Below are 25730 nucleotides of genomic sequence, written 5' to 3'. Positions count from 1 at the left end.
GTTCCTACTCACCCTCTCAGTTACCCAGGTAGTTCCTACTCACCCTCTCAGTTACCCAGGTCCAGTTCCTTCACCCTCTCAGTTACCCAGGTAGTTCCTACTCACCCTCTCAGTTACCCAGGTAGTTCCTACTCACCCTCTCAGTTACCCAGGTAGTTCCTACTCACCCTCTCAGTTACCCAGGTAGTTTCTACTCACCCTCTCAGTTACCCAGGTAGTTCCTACTCACCCTCTCAGTTACCCAGGTAGTTCCTACTCACCCTCTCAGTTACCCAGGTAGTTCCTACTCACCCTCTCAGTTACCCAGGTAGTTCCTACTCTATATGCTGACCTACCCTCTCAGTTACCCAGGTAGTTCCTACTCACCCTCTCAGTTACCCAGGTAGTTCCTACTCACCCTCTCAGTTACCCAGGTAGTTCCTACTCACCCTCTCAGTTACCCAGGTAGTTCCTACTCACCCTCTCAGTTACCCAGGTAGTTCCTACTCACCCTCTCAGTTACCCAGGTACTCAGGTAGTTCCTACTCACCCTCTCAGTTACCCAGGTAGTTCCTACTCACCCTCTCAGTTACCCAGGTAGTTCCTACTCACCCTCTCAGTTACCCAGGTAGTTCCTACTCACCTCTCAGTTACCCAGGTAGTTCCTACTCACCCTCTCAGTTACCCAGGTAGTTCCTACTCACCCTCTCAGTTACCCAGGTAGTTCCTACTCACCCTCAGTTACCCAGTTACCCAGGTAGTTCCTACTACCTCTCAGTTACCCAGGTAGTTCCTACTCACCCTCTCAGTTACCCAGGTAGTTCCTACTCACCCTCTCAGTTACCCAGGTAGTTCCTACTCACCCTCTCAGTTACCCAGGTAGTTCCTACTAACCCTCTCAGTTACCCAGGTAGTTCCTACTCACCCTCTCTCAGTTACCCAGGTAGTTCCTACTCACCCTCTCAGTTACCCAGGTAGTTCCTACTAACCCTCTCAGTTACCCAGGTAGTTCCTACTCACCCTCTCAGTTACCCAGGTAGTTCCTACTAACCCTCTCAGTTACCCAGGTAGTTCCTACTCACCCTCTCAGTTACCCAGGTAGTTCCTACTCACCCTCTCAGTTACCCAGGTAGTTCCTACTCACCCTCTCAGTTACCCAGGTAGTTCCTACTCACCCTCTCAGTTACCCAGGTAGTTCCTACTCACCCTCTCAGTTACCCAGGTAGTTCCTACTCACCCTCTCAGTTACCCAGGTAGTTCCTACTCACCCTCTCAGTTACCCAGGTAGTTCCTACTCACCCTCTCAGTTACCCAGGTAGTTCCTACTCACCCTCTCAGTTACCCAGGTAGTTCCTACTCACCCTCTCAGTTACCCAGGTAGTTCCTACTCACCCTCTCAGTTACCCAGGTAGTTCCTACTCACCCTCTCAGTTACCCAGGTAGTTCCTTCTCACCCTCTCAGTTACCCAGGTAGTTCCTACTCACCCTCTCAGTTACCCAGGTAGTTCCTACTAACTCTCTCAGTTACCCAGGTAGTTCCTACTCACCCTCTCAGTTACCCAGGTAGTTCCTACTCACCCTCTCAGTTACTCAGAAACCGGGTGTTCAAACCTGTTAGCGGAAAAACTACAATTTGACACAAAACAAAGCTCTGAATGCCTTGATTTTTGACATCCTGTGGCTAATTTTTTTATTTTTGGGGTTTCCACTCTATACAGGAATTTTAAAAAACTCTAGAATACAGAGAGTTTTCTGTTTTAAAGACGGCTCCAATCGGCTGTCATACAATGAAGAAAGACACGCGTTATACTGTTCCATTTGCATTTTGCAAAGCCTACTGACAGCACTATTTTTATGAGTGGAATGACGGATTGGAAGCATGTTGACCAAAGGGTAGAAGGGCACGAGAAGAGCAACATGCACAGAAGTAGTGCTGAGACGTGCTTTAAGGTCCTCCAAAGTAGACAGTCAAAGTCTGCTCAGTGGCAGTCAGGTGTCTGCAGTCAGGTGTCTGTAGTCAGGTGTCTGCTGTCAGGTGTCTGCTGTCTGCTGTCAGGTGTCTGCAGTCAGGTGTCTGCAGTCAGGTGTCTGTAGTCAGGTGTCTGCTGTCAGGTGTCTGCTGTCAGGTGTCTGCAGTCAGGTGTCTGTAGTCGGGTGTCTGCAGTCGGGTGTCTGCAGTCGGGTGTCGTCAGTCAGGTGTCTGCCCACAGAGAGCAGGTATGTAGGAGAAGGCGGGTGCTGGAACGTGTCGTAGACATAGTGAAAGTCATTGGCAGGATGGGGGCTCAGGTACAGGGGGATACAGTCTGAGGCTGGGTATACATTAGAGAACACCAGTATCAATCAGTCATTTATCATAGATGATAATACTGCTGGGTATACATTAGAGAACACCAGTATCCATCACAGTCATTTATCAGAGATGATAATACTGCTGGGTATACATTAGAGAACACCAGTATCCATCACAGTCATTTATCAGAGATGATAATACTGCTGGGTATACATTAGAGAACACCAGTATCAATCACGGTCATTTATCAGAGATGATAATACTGCTGGGTATACATTAGAGAACACCAGTATCAATCACGGTCATTTATCAGAGATGATAATACTGCTGGGTATACATTAGAGAACACCAGTATCAATCACTGTCATTTATCAGAGATGATAATACTGCTGGGTATACATTAGAGGACACCAGTATCCATCACAGTCATTTATCAGAGATGATAATACTGCTGGGATACTATGACGTCTGCTTGAAACAACATCTCACCGAATGCATTGAGAAAAGCAAGAACCTACATCAGTCCTGGGCAAGAGGCCGGGGTTCTCTAATCACACTCCCCTCAAAGAATACTGTCAACGTCGTCAGTCACACAATTCAGAGCGTTATCCAAGAGACCACGTCAAGTGAAATAGAGCAAGCTGGAATGCTCTCTGTCCAGATCGACACAACTTCTCAAGACCAGTACTCTGTCATTGTGAGACATGTGACAGATGTCGTACGTAAGAGGCTTGTGGCTGTTGTAAAGTGTGAGGCATCCACTGGACAGTACTTTGTCCAGTTGTTGACAGATGTCATGGATAAAGTAAAATTAGACATGAGCATTGGCAATTCTACGGACGGAGCAACCAATATGCAGAGCAAATATAAGGGCTTCTCTACTCTGTTATCCTCAAAGTCCCCCAATCAAGGGCATGCATGGTGCCATGCATGTGTCCTTCATCTGGTTTCATCTGAAAACAACTGAAATTATTTTCGCAAGTTGGTCACTGTTTGCTCTCCTTAACGACATTGCTGTGTTACTCTGTGAATCCAACCAAAGGATGGATGTGTGGGAGAAGAAGAGCCAGGACACGAGACACAGACATCTATCTCCAATCGGAGGAACACGCTGGTGGGCTTAAGGACAGAGCTTTGAAGAAAACCAGACCAGGGTCTCCATGTTGAAGTCCTCCTCACACTATCAGCCGTACAACGACAGGCCAACATGAAGACAACTGTTGAAGTCCTCCTCACACTATCAGCCGTACAACGACAGGCCAACATGAAGACAACTGTTGAAGTCCTCCTCACACTATCAGCCGTACAACGACAGGCCAACATGAAGACACATTTTTTGGTGAAGGCAAGAGGAGTTACTGAGGCTCTTCTCCGCTATGAGATGATGCTGATAGCTCAAATAGTTATTTGGATATTTAACAACATGTCCATATACCTGGAGACAAGTGGGAGGGACATCCTGTCTGCCCATCGAATGGTTGTGGCTACACAGGAAACCCTGAAAGGGTATGTCAAGAGACTTTGACAACATAATGTCAGCTACAGTCACATCTGTTCCGTTTGCAAATAAGAAGATCAAAGAACAGGATGACGACACAGAGCTGGAGGAGGTAGAAGACACTCTGCCACAAAAAAAGGGCAAGAAAGAAGAAAATATTATCTGAAGAGATGACTCAAGATGAAGCTTTGACAGGGAAAGAGAGTGCCTATAAAGTTCAAGTCCACAATCAAATTATGGATAGAGTCACAGATAGTATCCACAGGCGATTTCTGTCTCATGGCTCTCTCTCTATATGCTGACCTAGCCCTTCTGGACCCTAGAAACTTCTCCCAAACGACATCCAGTGGTCTTCCAGAGACAGCCCTTCAAGAGCTCAGTTAATGTTTTCTCTTCGATTTGATAAGCCGAGCAACTGTTGACAATTTGAGAGGGTAGACCCTGCTGACTGATACAGTTCCTACTCACCCTCTCAGTTACCCAGGTAGTTCCTACTCACCCTCTCAGTTACCCAGGTAGTTCCTACTAACCCTCTCAGTTACCCAGGTAGTTCCTACTCACCTTCTCAGTTACCCAGGTAGTTCCTACTCACCCTCTCAGTTACCCAGGTAGTTCCTACTCACCCTCTCAGTTACCCAGGTAGTTCCTACTAACCTTCTCAGTTACCCAGGTAGTTCCTACTAACCCTCTCAGTTACCCGGGTAGTTCCTACTAACCCTCTCAGTTACCCAGGTAGTTCCGACTAACCCTCTCAGTTACCCAGGTAGTTCCTACTAACCCTCTCAGTTACCCAGGTAGTTCCTACTCACCCTCTCAGTTACCCAGGTAGTTCCTACTAACCCTCTCAGTTACCCAGGTAGTTCCTACTAACCTTCTCAGTTACCCAGGTAATTCCTACTAACCCTCTCAGTTACCCAGGTAGTTCCTACTAACCTTCTCAGTTACCCAGGTAGTTCCTACTAACCCTCTCAGTTACCCAGGTAGTTCCTACTAACCCTCTCAGTTACCCAGGTAGTTCCTACTCACCCTCTCAGTTACCCAGGTAGTTCCTACTCACCCTCCCAGTTACCCAGGTAGTTCCTACTAACCTTCTCAGTTACCCAGGTAGTTCCTACTAACCTTCTCAGTTACCCAGGTAGTTCCTACTAACCCTCTCAGTTACCCAGGTAGTTCCTACTAACCCTCTCAGTTACCCAGGTAGTTCCTACTCACCCTCTCAGTTACCCAGGTAGTTCCTACTAACCTTCTCAGTTACCCAGGTAGTTCCTACTCACCCTCTCAGTTACCCAGGTAGTTCCTACTCACCCTCTCAGTTACCCAGGTAGTTCCTACTCACCCTCTCAGTTACCCAGGTAGTTCCTACTAACCTTCTCAGTTACCCAGGTAGTTCCTACTAACCCTCTCAGTTACCCGGGTAGTTCCTACTAACCCTCTCAGTTACCCAGGTAGTTCCTACTAACCCTCTCAGTTACCCAGGTAGTTCCTACTCACCCTCCCAGTTACCCAGGTAGTTCCTACTAACCTTCTCAGTTACCCAGGTAGTTCCTACTCACCCTCTCAGTTACCCAGGTAGTTCCTACTAACCCTCTCAGTTACCCAGGTAGTTCCTACTAACCTTCTCAGTTACCCAGGTAGTTCCTACTAACCCTCTCAGTTACCCAGGTAGTTCCTACTAAACCCTCTCAGTTACCCAGGTAGTTCCTACTAACCCTCTCAGTTACCCAGGTAGTTCCTACTAACCTTCTCAGTTACCCAGGTAGTTCCTACTCACCCTCTCAGTTACCCAGGTAGTTCCTACTAACCCTCTCAGTTACCCAGGTAGTTCCTACTAACCTTCTCAGTTACCCAGGTAGTTCCTACTCACCCTCTCAGTTACCCAGGTAGTTCCTACTAACCCTCTCAGTTACCCAGGTAGTTCCTACTAACCTTCTCAGTTACCCAGGTAGTTCCTACTAACCCTCTCAGTTACCCAGGTAGTTCCTACTAACCCTCTCAGTTACCCAGGTAGTTCCTACTAACCCTCTCAGTTACCCAGGTAGTTCCTACTAACCCTCTCAGTTACCCAGGTAGTTCCTACTAACCCTCTCAGTTACCCAGGTAGTTCCTACTAACCCTCTCAGTTACCCAGGTAGTTCCTACTCACCCTCTCAGTTACCCAGGTAGTTCCTACTAACCTTCAAGGTGGTTGTTTTAGGGGCTGGTTGTGATGTAGCTAGGTGGTTGTTTTAGGGGCTGGTTGTGATGTAGCTAGGTGGTTGTTTTAGGGGCTGGTTGTGATGTAGCTAGGTGGTTGTATTAGGGGTTGGTTGTGATGTAGCTAGGTGGTTGTATTAGGGGTTGTGATGTAGCTAGTTGGTTGTGATGTAGCTAGGTGGTTGTATTAGGGGTTGGTTGTGATGTAGCTAGGTGGTTGTATTAGGGGTTGTGATGTAGCTAGGTGGTTGTGATGTAGCTAGGTGGTTGTGATGTAGCTAGGTGGTTGTATTAGGGGTTGTGATGTAGCTAGGTGGTTGTATTAGGGGCTGGTTGTGATGTAGCTAGGTGGTTGTATTAGGGGTTGTGATGTAGCTAGGTGGTTGTATTAGGGGTTGTGATGTAGCTAGGTGGTTGTATTAGGGGCTGGTTGTGATGTAGCTAGGTGGTTGTATTAGGGGCTGGTTGTGATGTAGCTAGGTGGTTGTATTAGGGGCTGGTTGTGATGTAGCTAGGTGGTTGTTTTAGGGGCTGGTTGTGATGTAGCTAGGTGGTTGTATTAGGGGTTGTGATGTAGCTAGGTGGTTGTATTAGGGGTTGTGATGTAGCTAGGTGGTTGTTTTAGGGGCTGGTTGTGATGTAGCTAGGTGGTTGTTTTAGGGGCTGGTTGTGATGTAGCTAGGTGGTTGTGATGTAGCTAGGTGGTTGTGATGTAGCTAGGTGGTTGTATTAGGGGTTGTGATGTAGCTAGGTGGTTGTTTTAGGGGCTGGTTGTGATGTAGCTAGGTGGTTGTTTTAGGGGCTGGTTGTGATGTAGCTAGGTGGTTGTTTTAGGGGCAGGTTGTGATGTAGCTAGGTGGTTGTATTAGGGGCTGGTTGTGATGTAGCTAGGTGGTTGTATTAGGGGTTGTGATGTAGCTAGGTAGTTGTATTAGGGGCTGGTTGTGATGTAGCTAGGTGGTTGTATTAGGGGTTGTGATGTAGCTAGGTGGTTGTATTAGGGGCTGGTTGTGATGTAGCTAGGTGGTTGTATTAGGGACAGGTTGTGATGTAGCTAGGTGGTTGTATTAGGGGCTGGTTGTGATGTAGCTAGGTGGTTGTATTAGGGGCTGGTTGTGATGTAGCTAGGTGGTTGTATTAGGGGTTGTGATGTAGCTAGGTGGTTGTATTAGGGGTTGTGATGTAGCTAGGTGGTTGTATTAGGGGTTTTGATGTAGCTAGGTGGTTGTTTTAGGGGTTGTGATGTAGCTAGGTGGTTGTTTTAGGGGTTGTGATGTAGCTAGGTGGTTGTTTTAGGGGTTGTGATGTAGCTAGGTGGTTGTGATGTAGCTAGGTGGTTGTTTTAGGGGTTGTGATGTAGCTAGGTGGTTGTGATGTAGCTAGGTGGTTGTTTTAGGGGTTGTGATGTAGCTAGGTGGTTGTGATGTAGCTAGGTGGTTGTTTTAGGGGCTGGTTGTGATGTAGCTAGGTGGTTGTTTTAGGGGCTGGTTGTGATGTAGCTAGGTGGTTGTTTTAGGGGCTGGTTGTAATGTAGCTAGGTGGTTGTATTAGGGGCTGGTTGTGATGTAGCTAGGTGGTTGTATTAGGGGCTGGTTGTGATGTAGCTAGGTGGTTGTATTAGGGGCTGGTTGTGATGTAGCTAGGTGGTTGTATTAGGGGCTGGTTGTGATGTAGCTAGGTGGTTGTGATGTAGCTAGGTGGTTGTTTTAGGGGTTGTGATGTAGCTAGGTGGTTGTATTAGGGGTTGTGATGTAGCTAGGTGGTTGTATTAGGGGCTGGTTGTGATGTAGCTAGGTGGTTGTTTTAGGGGCTGGTTGTGATGTAGCTAGGTGGTTGTTTTAGGGGCTGGTTGTGATGTAGCTAGGTGGTTGTATTAGGGGCTGGTTGTGATGTAGCTAGGTGGTTGTTTTAGGGGCTGGTTGTGATGTAGCTAGGTGGTTGTTTTAGGGGCTGGTTGTGATGTAGCTAGGTGGTTGTATTAGGGGCTGGTTGTGATGTAGCTAGGTGGTTGTATTAGGGGTTGTGATGTAGCTAGGTGGTTGTATTAGGGGCTGGTTGTGATGTAGCTAGGTGGTTGTATTAGGGGCTGGTTGTGATGTAGCTAGGTGGTTGTATTAGGGGCTGGTTGTGATGTAGCTAGGTGGTTGTATTAGGGGTTGTGATGTAGCTAGGCGGTTGTATTAGGGGCTGGTTCTGATGTAGCTAGGTGGTTGTATTAGGGGCTGGTTGTGATGTAGCTAGGTGGTTGTATTAGGGGTTGTGATGTAGCTAGGTGGTTGTATTAGGGGTTGTGATGTAGCTAGGTGGTTGTTTTAGGGGTTGTGATGTAGCTAGGTGGTTGTTTTAGGGGTTGTGATGTAGCTAGGTGGTTGTGATGTAGCTGGGTGGTTGTTTTAGGGGCTGGTTGTGATGTAGCTAGGTGGTTGTGATGTAGCTAGGTGGTTGTTTTAGGGGCTGGTTGTGATGTAGCTAGGTGGTTGTATTAGGGGCTGGTTGTGATGTAGCTAGGTAGTTGTTTTAGTGACAGGTTGTGATGTAGCTAGGTGGTTGTATTAGGGGCTGGTTGTGATGTAGCTAGGTGGTTGTGATGTAGCTAGGTGGTTGTATTAGGGGCTGGTTGTGATGTAGCTAGGTGGTTGTGATGTAGCTAGGTGGTTGTTTTAGGGGCTGGTCGTGATGTAGCTAGGTGGTTATATTAGGGGTTGTGATGTAGCTAGGTGGTTATATTAGGGGTTGTGATGTAGCTAGGTGGTTGTTTTAGGGGCTGGTTGTGATGTAGCTAGGTGGTTGTGATGTAGCTAGGTGGTTGTTTTAGGGGCTGGTTGTGATGTAGCTAGGTGGTTGTATTAGGGGTTGTGATGTAGCTAGGTGGTTGTATTAGGGGCTGGTTGTGATGTAGCTAGGTGGTTGTATTAGGGGCTGGTTGTGATGTAGCTAGGTGGTTGTGATGTAGCTAGGTGGTTGTTTTAGGGGCTGGTCGTGATGTAGCTAGGTGGTTATATTAGGGGTTGTGATGTAGCTAGGTGGTTATATTAGGGGTTGTGATGTAGCTAGGTGGTTGTTTTAGGGGCTGGTTGTGATGTAGCTAGGTGGTTGTGATGTAGCTAGGTGGTTGTTTTAGGGGCTGGTTGTGATGTAGCTAGGTGGTTGTATTAGGGGTTGTGATGTAGCTAGGTGGTTGTATTAGGGGCTGTTTGTGATGTAGCTAGGTGGTTGTTTTAGGGGCTGGTTGTGATGTAGCTAGGTGTTTGTATTAGGGGTTGTGATGTAGCTAGGTGGTTGTATTAGGGGTTGTGTTGTAGATAGGTGGTTGTATTAGGGGTTGTGATGTAGCTAGGTGGTTGTTTTAGGGGTTGTGATGTAGCTAGGTGGTTGTATTAGGGGTTGTGATGTAGATAGGTGGTTGTATTAGGGGTTGTGATGTAGCTAGGTGGTTGTTTTAGGGGCTGGTTGTGATGTAGCTAGGTGGTTGTTTTAGGGGCTGGTTGTGATGTAGCTAGGTGGTTGTTTTAGGGGCTGGTTGTGATGTAGCTAGGTGGTTGTATTAGGGGCTGGTTGTGATGTAGCTAGGTGGTTGTATTAGGGGCTGGTTGTGATGTAGCTAGGTGGTTGTATTAGGGGCTGGTTGTGATGTAGCTAGGTGGTTGTATTAGGGGCTGGTTGTGATGTAGCTAGGTGGTTGTGATGTAGCTAGGTGGTTGTTTTAGGGGTTGTGATGTAGCTATGTGGTTGTATTAGGGGTTGTGATGTAGCTAGGTGGTTGTATTAGGGGCTGGTTGTGATGTAGCTAGGTGGTTGTATTAGGGGCTGGTTGTGATGTAGCTAGGTGGTTGTTTTAGGGGCTGGTTGTGATGTAGCTAGGTGGTTGTTTTAGGGGCTGGTTGTGATGTAGCTAGGTGGTTGTATTAGGGGCTGGTTGTGATGTAGCTAGGTGGTTGTATTAGGGGTTGTGATGTAGCTAGGTGGTTGTATTAGGGGTTGTGATGTAGCTAGGTGGTTGTATTAGGGGCTGGTTGTGATGTAGCTAGGTGGTTGTATTAGGGGCTGGTTGTGATGTAGCTAGGTGGTTGTATTAGGGGTTGTGATGTAGCTAGGTGGTTGTATTAGGGGTTGTGATGTAGCTAGGTGGTTGTATTAGGGGTTGTGATGTAGCTAGGTGGTTGTTTTAGGGGTTGTGATGTAGCTAGGTGGTTGTTTTAGGGGTTGTGATGTAGCTAGGTGGTTGTGATGTAGCTGGGTGGTTGTTTTAGGGGCTGGTTGTGATGTAGCTAGGTGGTTGTATTAGGGGCTGGTTGTGATGTAGCTAGGTGGTTGTTTTAGGGACAGGTTGTGATGTAGCTAGGTGGTTGTGATGTAGCTAGGTGGTTGTATTAGGGGCTGGTTGTGATGTAGCTAGGTGGTTGTGATGTAGCTAGGTGGTTGTTTTAGGGGCTGGTCGTGATGTAGCTAGGTGGTTATATTAGGGGTTGTGATGTAGCTAGGTGGTTATATTAGGGGTTGTGATGTAGCTAGGTGGTTGTTTTAGGGGCTGGTTGTGATGTAGCTAGGTGGTTGTGATGTAGCTAGGTGTTTGTTTTAGGGGCTGGTTGTGATGTAGCTAGGTGGTTGTATTAGGGGTTGTGATGTAGCTAGGTGGTTGTATTAGGGGCTGGTTGTGATGTAGCTAGGTGGTTGTTTTAGGGGTTGTGATGTAGCTAGGTGGTTGTATTAGGGGCTGGTTGTGATGTAGCTAGGTGGTTGTATTAGGGGCTGGTTGTGATGTAGCTAGGTGGTTGTGATGTAGCTAGGTGGTTGTTTTAGGGGCTGGTCGTGATGTAGCTAGGTGGTTATATTAGGGGTTGTGATGTAGCTAGGTGGTTATATTAGGGGTTGTGATGTAGCTAGGTGGTTGTTTTAGGGGCTGGTTGTGATGTAGCTAGGTGGTTGTGATGTAGCTAGGTGGTTGTTTTAGGGGCTGGTTGTGATGTAGCTAGGTGGTTGTATTAGGGGTTGTGATGTAGCTAGGTGGTTGTATTAGGGGCTGTTTGTGATGTAGCTAGGTGGTTGTTTTAGGGGCTGGTTGTGATGTAGCTAGGTGTTTGTATTAGGGGTTGTGATGTAGCTAGGTGGTTGTATTAGGGGTTGTGTTGTAGATAGGTGGTTGTATTAGGGGTTGTGATGTAGCTAGGTGGTTGTTTTAGGGGTTGTGATGTAGCTAGGTGGTTGTATTAGGGGTTGTGATGTAGCTAGGTGGTTGTATTAGGGGCTGGTTGTGATGTAGCTAGGTGGTCGTGATGTAGATAGGTGGTTGTTTTAGGGGCTGGTTGTGATGTAGCTAGGTGGTTGTATTAGGGGTTGTGATGTAGCTAGGTGGTTATATTAGGGGTTGTGATGTAGCTAGGTGGTTGTTTTAGGGGCTGGTTGTGATGTAGCTAGGTGGTTGTTTTAGGGTTGTTTGTGATGTAGCTAGGTGGTTGTATTAGGGGTTGTGATGTAGCTAGGTGGTTGTATTAGGGGCTGGTTGTGATGTAGCTAGGTGGTTGTTTTAGGGGCTGTTGTGATGTAGCTAGGTGGTTGTATTAGGGGGGTTGTGATGTAGCTAGGTGGTTGTTTTAGGGGCTGGTCGTGATGTAGCTAGGTGGTTGTGATGTAGCTAGGTGGTTGTTTTAGGGGCTGGTTGTGATGTAGCTAGGTGGTTGTTTTAGGGGTTGTGATGTAGATAGGTGGTTGTATTAGGGCTGTTGTGATGTAGCTAGGTGGTTGTTTTAGGGGCTGGTTGTGATGTAGCTAGGTGGTTGTTTTAGGGGCTGGTTGTGATGTAGCTAGGTGGTTGTGATGTAGGGTGGTTGTGATGAAGCTAGGTGGTTGTATTAGGGGTTGTGATGTAGCTAGGTGGTTGTGATGAAGCTAGGTGGTTGTATTAGGGGTTGTGATGTAGCTAGGTGGTTGTGATGTAGCTAGGTGGTTGTTTTAGGGGCTGGTTGTGATGTAGCTAGGTGGTCGTGATGTAGATAGGTGGTTGTTTTAGGGGCTGGTTGTGATGTAGCTAGGTGGTTGTATTAGGGGTTGTGATGTAGCTAGGTGGTTATATTAGGGGTTGTGATGTAGCTAGGTGGTTGTTTTAGGGGCTGGTTGTGATGTAGCTAGGTGGTTGTTTTAGGGGTTGTTTGTGATGTAGCTAGGTGGTTGTATTAGGGGTTGTGATGTAGCTAGGTGGTTGTATTAGGGGCTGGTTGTGATGTAGCTAGGTGGTTGTATTAGGGGCTGTTTGTGATGTAGCTAGGTGGTTGTATTAGGGGTTGTGATGTAGCTAGGTGGTTGTTTTAGGGGCTGGTCGTGATGTAGCTAGGTGGTTGTGATGTAGCTAGGTGGTTGTTTTAGGGGCTGGTTGTGATGTAGCTAGGTGGTTGTTTTAGGGGTTGTGATGTAGATAGGTGGTTGTATTAGGGGCTGTTTGTGATGTAGCTAGGTGGTTGTTTTAGGGGCTGGTTGTGATGTAGCTAGGTGGTTGTTTTAGGGGCTGGTTGTGATGTAGCTAGGTGGTTGTGATGTAGCTAGGTGGTTGTGATGAAGCTAGGTGGTTGTATTAGGGGTTGTGATGTAGCTAGGTGGTTGTGATGAAGCTAGGTGGTTGTATTAGGGGTTGTGATGTAGCTAGGTGGTTGTGATGTAGCTAGGTGGTTGTTTTAGGGGCTGGTTGTGATGTAGCTAGGTGGTTGTTTTAGGCTGGTTGTGATTAGGTGGTTGTTTTAGGGGCTGGCCAGCATCAAAGCTAGGTGGTTGTTTTAGGGGCTGGTTGTGATGTAGCTAGGTGGTTGTTTTAGGGGCTGGTTGTGATGTAGCTAGGTGGTTGTATTAGGGGCTGGTTGTGATGTAGCTAGGTGGTTGTATTATGGGCTGGTCCTGTGTGTACGTGCGTGCATTAGGAGACCGGCTGTGGTGGACGGTTCTGATGGGCCGGTCTGGATCAAAGTCCAGGGCTGTTTTTTTAACTTCCAGTCCATCCCTGCTATCAGCCTTACCCCTCCTTGAGTTGATCATCACAAGGCTGAGGGTCTCCCAAATGGAGACCAATCTACAGCTTTGTTCAATCACGGATTGGAAGATTGCGTTGGCCACATGATTTACTAGCTAGCTAGCCACAAGGGCTGAGTCTCAATTGACATTGATGCTGCCTTTTTTAGGCATGAATTCAACATTAGTCCCAATCCCAAGGTATCTTAAAATGCTGTCTTCTTAGGTGCCTTCATTTGGCCGATTTTTGAAGCCAGCATCAAATCAACAAATCATATTATTATTAATAATTGTTTTACCCTTTTTCTTCCCAATTTGGAGTGGAGCTATATACAGGAAGTACCAGATCAATGTGGAGCTATATACAGGAAGTACCAGATCAATGTGGAGCTATATACAGGAAGTACCAGATCAATGTGGAGCTATATACAGGAAGCACCAGATCAATGTGGAGCTATATACAGGAAGTACCAGATCAATGTGGAGCTATATACAGGAAGTTCCAGATCAATGTGGAGCTATATACAGGAGGTACCAGATCAATGTGGAGCTATATACAGGAGGTACCAGATCAACGTGGAGCTATATACAGGAAGTACCAGATCAATGTGGAGCTATATACAGGAAGTTCCAGATCAATGTGGAGCTATATACAGGAGGTACCAGATCAATGTGGAGCTATATACAGGAGGTACCAGATCAACGTGGATATACAGTGGGGCAAAAAAGTATTTAGTCATCCACCAATTGTGCAAGTTCTCCCACTTAAAAATATGAGAGGTCTGTAATTTTCATCATAGGTACACCACACTTCAACCATAACAGACAAAAAAAAAAAATAATAATCCAGATAATCACATTGTAGGATTTTTTATGAATTTATTTGCAAATTATGGTGGAAAATAAGTATTTGGTCAATAACAATAATAAATAGTTTTTTGCTTTTCGCCCCACTGTATGTTGGTCTGATGTGTATAAACAGGAGAATCCAGATGCAGCACTTGGACTATTTGTAAAATGATTATTGTCAATTGTTCACAAGCATGCAGCTGTTTAAGAAACGAACTGTGAGAACTGTTAGAGCCTCCTGGATTGATGAGGAACTGAACAATGGTACGGTTCAAAGACATGACGCAAACGAGGTGGCCAACAAGTCACGAACGCGATCGAACATCTCTGGAGAGACCTGAAAATAGCTGTGTGGCGACGCTCCCCATCCAACCTGACAGAGCTGGAGAGGATCTGCAGAGAAGAATGGGAGGAACTCCCCATCCACCTGACAGAGAGGATCTGCAGAGAAGAATGGGAGAAATTTCCCAAATACAGGTTTGACAAGCTTGTAGCGTCATACCCAAGAAGACTCGAGGCTGTAATCGCTGCCAAAGGTGCTTCAACAAAGTACTGAATAATGGGTCTGAATACTTTTCGAAATGTGATATTTCCATTTTTGTTATTATACATTTGCAAAATGTAAAACAAATGTTTTTCCTTGTGGGGTATCGTGTGTAGATTAATGAGGTGAAAAAATGATTTAATCCATTTTAGAATAAGGCTGTGAAGAAAATAAAGAAAGTCTGTAAAATTCAAGATGTCTGACTACTTTCCGAATGCGCTGTATGAATTGTGTATAAATAGTTTTTGGGGGTGTCTTTCCTATATGCAGTATAACTTTTTTAAATGTTTGAATATAATGTAATATCTTATGTTGCTCTTTTCTATAACTGTTCTGTACTTTGTTTTGTATTTCTATGTTTTATGTAAATCCCAGGAAGAGAAGCTGTCGCATGTTCATAATGGGGATCCTAACGAACTAAACTAATCCACCCGGTACAGCCAGAAGAGGACTGGCCACCCCACAGCCTGGTTCCTCTCTAGGTTTATAATCTCCACCCCTCATAGCCTGGTTCCTCTCTAGGTTTATAATCTCCACCAGGCACAGCCAGAAGAGGACTGGCCACCCCACAGCCTGGTTCCTCTCTAGGTTTATAATCTCCACCCCTCATAGCCTGGTTCCTCTCTAGGTTTATAATCTCCACCCCTCATAGCCTGGTTCCTCTCTAGGTTTATAATCTCCACCCCTCATAGCCTGGTTCCTCTCTAGGTTTATAATCTCCACCAGGCACAGCCAGAAGAGGACTGGCCACCCCACAGCCTGGTTCCTCTCTAAGTTTATAATCTCCACCCCACAGCCTGGTTCCTCTCTCGGTTAATAATCTCCACCAGGCACAGCCAGAAGAGGACAGGCCACCCCTTATAGCCTGGTTCCTCTCTAGGTTTCTAATCTCCACCCCTCATAGCCTGGTTCCTCTCTAGGTTTATAATCTCCACCAGGCACAGCCAGAAGTGGACAGGCCACCCCTTATAGCCTGGTTCCTCTCTAGGTTTCTAATCTCCACCCGGCACAGCCAGAAGAGGACTGGCCACCCCACATAGCCTGGTTCCTCTCTAGGTTTATAATCTCCACCCGGCACAGCCAGAAGAGGACTGGCCACCCCACATAGCCTGGTTCCTCTCTAGGTTTATAATCTCCACCCGGCACAGCCAGAAGAGGACTGGCCACCCCTCATAGCCTGGTTCCTCTCTAGGTTTATCATCTCCACCCGGCACAGCCAGAAGAGGACTGGCCACCCCACATAGCCTGGTTCCTCTCTTGATTTCTTCCTAAGGTTTTGGCCTTTCTAGGGAGTTTTTCCTAGCCACCGTGCTTCTATACCTGCATTGCTTGCTGTTTGGGGTTTTAGGCTGGGTTTCTGTACAGCACTTTGAGATATCAGCTGATGTACGAAGGGCTATATAAATACATTTGATTTGATTTTGATTCACTACCAGGTACTGAGGAGATGTATTCTATTACTTGTTTTTCGTATCAGATATTTCCATTGTGGGATAGTTGCTAGCACTACGTTGCTCACGTTGCTACAGCGGCTACAATGTAAACAGATGCCTAAGGCTTGGTGGAATGCAAATGCCTCATCACGTGATGCTGCGGAGGCAGGAGGCAGGAGGCAGCTGCATTTTTTAGACTGGTAGGCAGGAGGCAGCTGCATTTGGAGACCGGTAGGCAGGAGGCAGCTGCCTTAGGAGACTGGTAGGCAGGAGGCAGCTGCCTTAGGAGACTGGTAGGCAGGAGGCAGCTGCATTTGGAGACTGGTAGGCAGGAGGCAGCTGCCTTAGGAGACTGGTAGGCAGGAGGCAGCTGCCTTAGGAGACTGGTAGGCAGGAGGCAGCAGCATTTGGAGACTGGTAGGCAGGAGGCAGCTGCCTTAGGAGAGTGGTGGGCAGGAGGCAGCTGCCTTAGGAGACTGGTAGGCAGGAGTCAGCTGCCTTAGGAGACTGTTGGGCAGGAGGCAGCTGCATTTGGAGGCTGGTAGGCAGGAGGCAGCTGCCTTTGGAGACTGTTGGGTAGGAGGCAGCTGCATTTGGAGGCTGGTAGGCAGGAGGCAGCTGCCTTAGGAGACTGTTGGGCAGGAGGCAGCTGCATTTGGAGGCTGGTAGGCAGGAGGCAGCTGCCTTTGGAGACTGGTAGACAGGAGGCAGCTGCCTTTGGAGACTGGTAGGCAGGAGGCAGCTGCATTTGGAGACTGGTAGGCAGGAGGCAGCTGCATTTGGAGACTGGTAGGCAGGAGGCAGCTGCATTTGGAGACTGGTAGGCAGGAGGCAACTGCATTTGGAGACTGGTAGACAGGAGGCAGCTGCATTTGGAGGCTGGTAGGCAGGAGGCAGCTGCATTTGGAGACTGGCAGGCAGGAGGCAGCTGCATTTGGACTGTGACACAGCCATGGTGTTAGTGACTCTGTTATTTTCAATGGGAGGTCATTCGGGACAGTCGGTCTCTCTTCACGCCAACAATCGATATTCAAATATTGGACCTTGTTTTTCATTGGCTTTGGATTTCTCTTTCAATTTGTGATTGGGTTAGACAGCGGTCGTACACTTCCTCTTCAGAACTGTTCTGTGCTCTTCATCACTCCGTCATGACAACAAGTCAATCCAGACTAAAAGGCTGCAGTAAAATTACAAAACGCAATTCATGTATTTTTAGTTCCTGATTGGCTGTCTTTGTGATTGGTCCTAAATGCCACCCAATCTCTTTTCAGCGGAGATCGCTACGGTGATATCTATGGGAACCTGTCAAGACTAGTTGATTGGTTCTATTATTAGAATTCACAGAAGCTTTTCACATAAAAGACTCTTGCCAACATCACTGGCTGAGTTTTATTGAATTTGACAGAGCACCTCCAAATTACCACCCATTCACATGTCATCACAATAACACAAATGATACAAGAAATAATAGTCTGAATAGTCTGGATGTCAAACTTCTGTCTCTAAAAAGAAAGGCATGTCAATTATCTTACTTCCTGCCTTTGTGTTTTCATTTTAAGAGCCCAGTGGACGTAAGAAACCATCAACAAAAGTTAACTAAATCACTAAATTATTCAGGCTCAGTTTGATGTGGTGATTTTGTTTTCTCCTTTATTTCTCTGGCCACATAGTGTATTGTTTCTGTTGTATAGATAGCTCAGACAGGATCAGTACTGTATTGTGTATGTTGGACAGCTCAGACAGGATCAGTATTGTATTGTGTATGTTGGACAGCTCAGACAGGATCAGTATTGTATTGTGTATGTTGGACAGCTCAGACAGGATCAGTATTGTATTGTGTATGTTGTATAGATAGCTCAGACAGGATCAGTATTGTATTGTGTATGTTGACAGCTCAGACAGGATCAGTAATCAATTGTGTATGTTGTATAGATAGCTCAGACAGGATCAGTATTGTGTATGTTATATAGATAGCTCAGACAGGATCAGAATTGTGTATGTTCTATAGATAGCTCAGACAGGATCAGTATTGCATTGTGTATGTTGGACAGCTCAGACAGGATCAGTATTGTATTGTGTATGTTGGACAGCTCAGACAGGATCAGTATTGTATTGTGTATGTTGGACAGCTCAGACAGGATCAGTATTGTATTGTGTATGTTGTATAGATAGCTCAGACAGGATCAGTATTGTATTGGTTCTGTTGTATAGATAGCTCAGACAGGATCAGTATTGTATTGTGTATGTTGGACAGCTCAGACAGGATCAGTATTGTATTGTGTATGTTGGACAGCTCAGACAGGTTCAGTACTGTATTGTGTATGTTGGACAGCTCAGACAGGATCAGTATTGTATTGTGTATGTTGGACAGCTCAGATAGGATCAGTATTGTATTGTGTATGTTGGACAGCTCAGACAGGATCAGTATTGTATTGTGTATGTTGTATAGATAGCTCAGAAAGGATCAGAATTGTGTATGTTATATAGATAGCTCAGACAGGATCAGTATTGTGTATGTTGTATAGACTGCTCAGACAGGATCAGTATTGTATTGGTTCTGTTGTATAGATAGCAAAGACAGGGTCAGTATTGCATTGTGTATGTTGGACAGCTCAGACAGGATCAGTATTGTATTGTGTATGTTGTATAGATAGCTCAGACAGGATCAGTATTGTATTGTGTATGTTGTATAGATAGCTCAGACAGGATCAGTATTGTATTGTGTATGTTGTATAGATAGCTCAGACAGGATCAGTATTGTATTGTGTATGTTGGACAGCTCAGACAGGATCAGTATTGTATTGTGTATGTTGGACAGCTCAGACAGGATCGGTATTGTATTGTGTATGTTGGACAGCTCAGACAGGATCAGTATTGTATTGTGTATGTTGGACAGCTCAGACAGGATCAGTATTGTATTGTGTATGTTGGACAGCTCAGACAGGATCAGCATTGTATTGTGTATGTTCTATAGATAGCTCAGACAGGATCAGTATTGTGTATGTTGTATAGATAGCTCAGACAGGATTAGTATTGTATTGTGTATGCGGTATAGATAGCTCAGACAGGATCAGTATTGTTTCTGTTGTATAGATAGCTCAGACAGGATCAGTAATGTTTCTGTTGTATAGATAGCTCAGACAGGATCAGTATTGTATTGTGTATGTTGTATAGATAGCTCAGACAGGATCAGTAATGTATTGTGTATGTTGTATAGATAGCTTAGACAGGATCAGTATTGTATTGTGTATGTTGGACAGCTCAGACAGGATCAGTATTGTATTGTGTATGTTGTATAGATAGCTCAGACAGGATCAGTATTGATTTGGTTCTGTTGTATAGATAGCTCAGACAGGATCAGTATTGTTTCTGTTGTATAGATAGCTCAGACATGATCAGTAATATATTGTGTATGTTATATAGATAGCTCAGACAGGATTAGTATTGTATTGTGTATGCTGTATAGATAGCTCAGACAGGATCAGTAATGTATTGTGTATGTTGTATAGATAGCTCAGACAGGATCAGTATTGTATTGTGTATGTTGTATAGATAGCTCAGACAGGATCAGTATTGTATTGTGTATGTTGTATAGATAGCTCAGACAGGATCAGTATTGTATTGGTTCTGTTGTATGGATAGCTCAGACAGGATCAGTAATCAATTGTGTATGTTGTATAGATAGCTCAGACAGGATCAGTATTGTATTGTGTATGTTGGACAGCTCAGACAGGTTCAGTATTGTATTGTGTATGTTGGACAGCTCAGACAGGATCAGTATTGTATTGTGTATGTTGGACAGCTCAGACAGGATTAGTATTGTATTGTGTATGTTGGACAGCTCAGACAGGATCAGTATTGTATTGTGTATGTTGGACAGCTCAGACAGGTTCAGTATTGTATTGTGTATGTTGGACAGCTCAGACAGGATCAGTACTGTATTGTGTATGTTGGACAGCTCAGACAGGATCAGTATTGTATTGTGTATGTTGGACAGCTCAGACAGGATCAGTATTGTATTGTGTATGTTGGACAGCTCAGACAGGATCAGTATTGTATTGTGTATGTTGTATAGATAGCTCAGACAGGATCAGTATTGTATTGTGTATGTTGTATAGATTGCTCAGACAGGATCAGTATTGTATTGTGTATGTTGTATAGATAGCTCAGACAGGATCAGTATTGTATTGTGTATGTTGGACAGCTCAGACAGGATCAGTATTGTATTGTGTATGTTGGACAGCTCAGACAGGATCGGTATTGTATTGTGTATGTTGGACAGCTCAGACAGGATCAGTATTGTATTGTGTATGTTGGACAGCTCAGACAGGATCAGTATTGTATTGTGTATGTTGGACAGCTCAGACAGGATCAGTATTGTATTGTGTATGTTCTATAGATAGCTCAGACAGGATCAGTATTGTGTATGTTGTATAGATAGCTCAGACAGGATTAGTATTGTATTGTGTATGCGGTATAGATAGCTCAGACAGGATCAGTATTGTTTCTGTTGTATAGATAGCTCAGACAGGATCAGTAATGTTTCTGTTGTATAGATAGCTCAGACAGGATCAGTATTGTATTGTGTATGTTGTATAGATAGCTCAGACAGGATCAGTAATGTATTGTGTATGTTGTATAGATAGCTCAGACAGGATCAGTATTGTATTGTGTATGTTGGACAGCTCAGACAGGATCAGTATTGTATTGTGTATGTTGTATAGATAGCTCAGACATGATCAGTATTGAATTGGTTCTGTTGTATAGATAGCTCAGACAGGATCAGTATTGTTTCTGTTGTATAGATAGCTCAGACATGATCAGTAATATATTGTGTATGTTGTATAGATAGCTCAGACAGGATCAGTATTGTATTGTGTATGTTGTATAGATAGCTCAGACAGGATCAGTATTGTATTGTGTATGTTGTATAGATAGCTCAGACAGGATCAGTATTGTATTGGTTCTGTTGTATAGATAGCTCAGACAGGATCAGTATTGTATTGGTTCTGTTGTATGGATAGCTCAGACAGGATCAGTAATCAATTGTGTATGTTGTATAGATAGCTCAGACAGGATCAGTATTGTATTGTGTATGTTGGACAGCTCAGACAGGTTCAGTATTGTATTGTGTATGTTGGACAGCTCAGACAGGATCAGTATTGTATTGTGTATGTTGGACAGCTCAGACAGGATTAGTATTGTATTGTGTATGTTGGACAGCTCAGACAGGATCAGTATTGTATTGTGTATGTTGGACAGCTCAGACAGGTTCAGTATTGTATTGTGTATGTTGGACAGCTCAGACAGGATCAGTACTGTATTGTGTATGTTGGACAGCTCAGACAGGATCAGTATTGTATTGTGTATGTTGGACAGCTCAGACAGGATCAGTATTGTATTGTGTATGTTGGACAGCTCAGACAGGATCAGTATTGTATTGTGTATGTTGTATAGATAGCTCAGAAAGGATCAGAATTGTGTATGTTATATAGATAGCTCAGACAGGATCAGTATTGTGTATGTTGTATAGACTGCTCAGACAGGATCAGTATTGTATTGGTTCTGTTGTATAGATAGCAAAGACAGGATCAGTATTGCATTGTGTATGTTGGACAGCTCAGATAGGATCAGTATTGTATTGTGTATGTTGTATAGATAGCTCAGACAGGATCAGTATTGTATTGTGTATGTTGTATAGATAGCTCAGACAGGATCAGTATTGTATTGTGTATGTTGTATACATAGCTCAGACAGGATCAGTATTGTATTGTGTATGTTGTATAGATAGCTCAGACAGGATCAGTATTGTATTGTGTATGTTGGACAGCTCAGACAGGATCAGTATTGTATTGTGTATGTTGGACAGCTCAGACAGGATCAGTATTGTATTGTGTATGTTCTATAGATAGCTCAGACAGGATCAGTATTGTGTATGTTGTATAGATAGCTCAGACAGGATCAGTATTGTATTGTGTATGTTGTATAGATAGCTCAGACAGGATCAGTATTGTATTGGTTCTGTTGTATAGATAGCTCAGACAGGATCAGTATTGTATTGGTTCTGTTGTATGGATAGCTCAGACAGGATCAGTAATCAATTGTGTATGTTGTATAGATAGCTCAGACAGGATCAGTATTGTATTGTGTATGTTGGACAGCTCAGACAATTTCAGTATTGTATTGTGTATGTTGGACAGCTCAGACAGGATCAGTATTGTATTGTGTATGTTGGACAGCTCAGACAGGATTAGTATTGTATTGTGTATGTTGGACAGCTCAGACAGGATCAGTATTGTATTGTGTATGTTGGACAGCTCAGACAGGTTCAGTATTGTATTGTGTATGTTGGACAGCTCAGACAGGATCAGTACTGTATTGTGTATGTTGGACAGCTCAGACAGGATCAGTATTGTATTGTGTATGTTGGACAGCTCAGACAGGATCAGTATTGTATTGTGTATGTTGGACAGCTCAGACAGGATCAGTATTGTATTGTGTATGTTGTATAGATAGCTCAGAAAGGATCAGAATTGTGTATGTTATATAGATAGCTCAGACAGGATCAGTATTGTGTATGTTGTATAGACTGCTCAGACAGGATCAGTATTGTATTGGTTCTGTTGTATAGATAGCAAAGACAGGATCAGTATTGCATTGTGTATGTTGGACAGCTCAGATAGGATCAGTATTGTATTGTGTATGTTGTATAGATAGCTCAGACAGGATCAGTATTGTATTGTGTATGTTGTATAGATAGCTCAGACAGGATCAGTATTGTATTGTGTATGTTGTATACATAGCTCAGACAGGATCAGTATTGTATTGTGTATGTTGTATAGATAGCTCAGACAGGATCAGTATTGTATTGTGTATGTTGGACAGCTCAGACAGGATCAGTATTGTATTGTGTATGTTGGACAGCTCAGACAGGATCAGTATTGTATTGTGTATGTTCTATAGATAGCTCAGACAGGATCAGTATTGTGTATGTTGTATAGATAGCTCAGACAGGATTAGTATTGTATTGTGTATGCAGTATAGATAGCTCAGACAGGATCAGTATTGTTTCTGTTGTATAGATAGCTCAGACAGGATCAGTAATGTTTCTGCTGTATAGATAGCTCAGACAGGATCAGTAATGTATTGTGTATGTTGTATAGATAGCTCAGACAGGATCAGTATTGTATTGTGTATGTTGTATAGATAGCTCAGACAGGATCAGTATTGTATTGTGTATGTTGGACAGCTCAGACAGGATCAGTATTGTATTGTGTATGTTGGACAGCTCAGACAGGATCAGTATTGTATTGTGTATGTTCTATAGATAGCTCAGACAGGATCAGTATTGTGTATGTTGTATAGATAGCTCAGACAGGATTAGTATTGTATTGTGTATGCAGTATAGATAGCTCAGACAGGATCAGTATTGTTTCTGTTGTATAGATAGCTCAGACAGGATCAGTAATGTTTCTGCTGTATAGATAGCTCAGACAGGATCAGTATTGTATTGTGTATGTTGTATAGATAGCTCAGACAGGATCAGTAATGTATTGTGTATGTTGTATAGATAGCTCAGACAGGATCAGTATTGTATTGTGTATGTTGGACAGCTCAGACAGGATCAGTATTGTATTGTGTATGTTGTATAGATAGCTCAGACAGGATCAGTATTGAATTGGTTCTGTTGTATAGATAGCTCAGCCAGGATCAGTATTGTTTCTGTTGTATAGATAGCTCAGACATGATCAGTAATATATTGTGTATGTTATATAGATAGCTCAGACAGGATTAGTATTGTATTGTGTATGCTGTATAGATAGCTCAGACAGGATCAGTAATGTATTGTGTATGCTGTATAGATAGCTCAGACAGGATCAGTAATGTATTGTGTATGTTGTATAGATAGCTCAGACAGGATCAGTATTGTATTGTGTATGTTGTATAGATAGCTCAGACAGGATCAGTATTGTATTGTGTATGCTGTATAGATAGCTCAGACAGGATCAGTAATGTATTGGTTCTGTTGTATGGATAGCTCAGACAGGATCAGTAATCAATTGTGTATGTTGTATAGATAGCTCAGACAGGATCAGTATTGTATTGTGTATGTTGGACAGCTCAGACAGGATCAGTATTGTATTGTGTATGTTGGACAGCTCAGACAGGATTAGTATTGTATTGTGTATGTTGGACAGCTCAGACAGGATCAGTATTGTATTGTGTATGTTGGACAGCTCAGACAGGTTCAGTATTGTATTGTGTATGTTGGACAGCTCAGACAGGATCAGTACTGTATTGTGTATGTTGGACAGCTCAGACAGGATCAGTATTGTATTGTGTATGTTGGACAGCTCAGACAGGATCAGTATTGTATTGTGTATGTTGGACAGCTCAGACAGGATCAGTATTGTACTGTGTATGTTGTATAGATAGCTCAGAAAGGATCAGAATTGTGTATGTTATATAGATAGCTCAGACAGGATCAGTATTGTGTATGTTGTATAGACTGCTCAGACAGGATCAGTATTGTATTGGTTCTGTTGTATAGATAGCAAAGACAGGATCAGTATTGCATTGTGTATGTTGGACAGCTCAGACAGGATCAGTATTGTATTGTGTATGTTGTATAGATAGCTCAGACAGGATCAGTATTGTATTGTGTATGTTGTATAGATAGCTCAGACAGGATCAGTATTGTATTGTGTATGTTGTATAGATAGCTCAGACAGGATCAGTGTTGTATTGTGTATGTTGTATAGATAGCTCAGACAGGATCAGTATTGTATTGTGTATGTTGGACAGCTCAGACAGGAGCAGTATTGTATTGTGTATGTTCTATAGATAGCTCAGACAGGATCAGTATTGTGTATGTTGTATAGATAGCTCAGACAGGATTAGTATTGTATTGTGTATGCAGTATAGATAGCTCAGACAGGATCAGTATTGTTTCTGTTGTATAGATAGCTCAGACAGGATCAGTAATGTTTCTGCTGTATAGATAGCTCAGACAGGATCAGTATTGTATTGTGTATGTTGTATAGATAGCTCAGACAGGATCAGTAATGTATTGTGTATGTTGTATAGATAGCTCAGACAGGATCAGTATTGTATTGTGTATGTTGGACAGCTCAGACAGGATCAGTATTGTATTGTGTATGTTGTATAGATAGCTCAGACAGGATCAGTATTGAATTGGTTCTGTTGTATAGATAGCTCAGACAGGATCAGTATTGTTTCTGTTGTATAGATAGCTCAGACATGATCAGTAATATATTGTGTATGTTATATAGATAGCTCAGACAGGATTAGTATTGTATTGTGTATGCTGTATAGATAGCTCAGACAGGATCAGTAATGTATTGTGTATGCTGTATAGATAGCTCAGACAGGATCAGTAATGTTTCTGTTGTATAGATAGCTCAGACATGATCAGTAATATATTGTGTATGTTATATAGATAGCTCAGACAGGATTAGTATTGTATTGTGTATGCTGTATAGATAGCTCAGACAGGATCAGTAATGTATTGTGTATGTTGTATAGATAGCTCAGACAGGATCAGTATTGTATTGTGTATGTTGTATAGATAGCTCAGACAGGATCAGTATTGTATTGTGTATGTTGTATAGATAGCTCAGACAGGATCAGTATTGTATTGGTTCTGTTGTATAGATAGCTCAGACAGGATCAGTATTGTATTGGTTCTGTTGTATGGATAGCTCAGACAGGATCAGTAATCAATTGTGTATGTTGTATAGATAGCTCAGACAGGATCAGTATTGTATTGTGTATGTTGGACAGCTCAGACAGGTTCAGTATTGTATTGTGTATGTTGGACAGCTCAGACAGGATCAGTATTGTATTGTGTATGTTGGACAGCTCAGACAGGATTAGTATTGTATTGTGTATGTTGGACAGCTCAGACAGGATCAGTATTGTATTGTG

This window comes from Oncorhynchus nerka, linkage group LG23, assembly GCF_034236695.1.
Source record: "Oncorhynchus nerka isolate Pitt River linkage group LG23, Oner_Uvic_2.0, whole genome shotgun sequence".
In the NCBI taxonomy this organism is placed as follows: domain Eukaryota; kingdom Metazoa; phylum Chordata; class Actinopteri; order Salmoniformes; family Salmonidae; genus Oncorhynchus; species Oncorhynchus nerka.
This window is presented reverse-complemented; position numbering follows the sequence as displayed.